Raw genomic sequence first — 2,278 nt, 5'->3', positions numbered from 1 at the left:
GCCAAATCCCCCCCCCCCCCAAGGGATGCCAAAACGTGGCTAATCACAGGCACCAGGTAAGAATGTTGTTGCAGAGCCTTATTGATCGTACACTTGTAATCGGCACATATATGCACAGTTCCATCAGATTTAACAGGTGTTACAATCGGGGTCTCCCACTGTACCATATGGTACAGGTTCGAGAATACCTTGGGCTATAAGCTTGTCTAATTCTGCCTCTATTTTAGCCTTCCTATACCTTAGGCGGATGGGTAACACGGAGGGATCCAGGTTGAACCTCACAGGTGGACCTGTATACTGACCCAGCCCTTCACCAAAAACCTCTGGGAACTCAGCATAAATGCAATTCCCTTTATTCGCACACACCTTGTTTACACCAGTTATAGCAATACCAAGAGGTTTGAACCAATCTAGGCCCAGCAAACTGGCCCGCTCACCCTCAGCTATCAGGAGGGACAACTGTACCTTGCGACCCTTGAACTCCACCTCAAAACTGGCCTGGCCAGCTAGTGAAATGCGCCGCCCCTGGAAATCAAAGAGGTATGCCGTGGACGGAGTCAGGTGGCGGCAGCTCCGTCACGGGAACAAACGTTGCCAAGTCTGTGATGAGATGATGGTCAGTACGGACCCGGAGTCAACCTCCATGTCGCATGGAACTCCGTCAAGACGAACTGTGACCTGGATCTTCCTGCTTACTCCAGTGTTCTGCTGACGCTTGCTCCGGTGTTCAGGACTGTGCGGTGCGGTGCAGCTGCAGGAGTCGGTCTGGTGGCAGTCGGCAGACCGTGTGTTGTTGGTGCTTCGAACCTGAGGCCTCGCAGAAGGAGACAGTGGCGACCTCTTCTTGGCCCAACAAACCCTGGCCAGATGACCGTGCTTTCCACAGGCATGACAAATGAAATCTCATGCCCAACACTGGTCTCGCTCATGACTGCCGCCGCAGCCAGCGCAAGGGCGCCGCGGTGCAGTTTTCAGTGGGGTCCATTTCTGACGAGTAGCTTGTGTGCGATGGACGTCATCGGCCTCCCCTTTGGAGCTGCTGGTTGATTGGTGGTGTACATCCTGGTCCTTTCCGGCATGGAAATGGCGCTGATGGACCTCTCGCGTTGACCTCTCGGCTGCTTTGGCGGCGAAAGCCTCCACATAGGCCACTTCATATGTAATCGCTGTTTTTGCGAACAGGCGCTGTTGAAGCCTCTTGTCCCGAAGGTCGCACACGAGACAGTCGTGTAGAGCCTCCTCAAGATTGGCGAAATTGCAGGGTCGGGCTGCCTTCCGCAGGGCCGTTACGTACTCAGCGATGGAATCGGTTGGGCCCTGGCTTCGCTTGTAGAACACGTGTCGACAAGCTATTTGGGACGGCTGTGGCGAGAAGTGGGCCTTCAGCCTGTCCGTGATGACCTTTCCAGGTCACCGTATGGATGTCGGTCGGGGCAACCAGGGACCGGGCGACATCGAAGACGATTGTGCCGTATGAGCTGAGCAGCGTTGCCTTCTTCCGTGCCTCGTCCACGATCTTGTTGGCTTGCAGGTGGAACTCGAACCTGGACAGCTATGAGTCCCAGTCTTCCGTTCCTGGTTCGAATGCTTCAAACGCTGGGTTGACGGCCATGTCAACGGTTGGTGCATCCACAACGACTAGTGGTGCCTCAGCTGGTTCGGCCGGGTGTGTGTCTCCATTCTTGTGTCAGTTCAGAGGGGCTCCCTACCCGCTCTTGTATCCCATCCTCGTCGCCAATTGTTAAGTATGCAACTCAACAACGATGTAAGTAACAAGTGAATCAGCTTTATTAAGAATAAGAATATCCGAAGATCACACAGCACAGGACGACACACAACAACAAGCAGTGGAGCCTAGCTCCCTTTTAAACAATCCCGGGCTGGTGTAGCCACACCTTCATTCAGTTAATGTCCAATCATAATACAAATATAACATCCAATAAACACAGTTCCCTCCAGCACAGTTCTCTTACATTTGATTGGTTACAATACTGCTTCAGCCAATGGTATTGTTTCAGATTAGAATCCTGGCTGAGGTTTCAAGATAAGGTGAAAACACAGCAGCGAGGACCATTGGAGTAGCGGGCGGCGGAGGAGCCAACTTCAAACAGCCCCAGCAGTCTCCTTGGCGCGGTGTGCAGGGGTCGTTTTGTAGAAAAAGAGCTAGGGGAACTCATTAGCATAACTAATTAGCATATGCCACACCCCCTGACATCACCGGACGTGTGTCATAAGGCCACACCCCCTTAAATCACCGGAAGTGTGTCATAAGGTCACA

Source organism: Gekko japonicus, unplaced genomic scaffold (genome assembly GCF_001447785.1).
Source record: "Gekko japonicus isolate JY-2015 unplaced genomic scaffold, Gekko_japonicus_V1.1 scaffold1224, whole genome shotgun sequence".
Classification (NCBI taxonomy): domain Eukaryota; kingdom Metazoa; phylum Chordata; class Lepidosauria; order Squamata; family Gekkonidae; genus Gekko; species Gekko japonicus.
Note: the sequence above shows the minus strand (reverse complement) of the source record.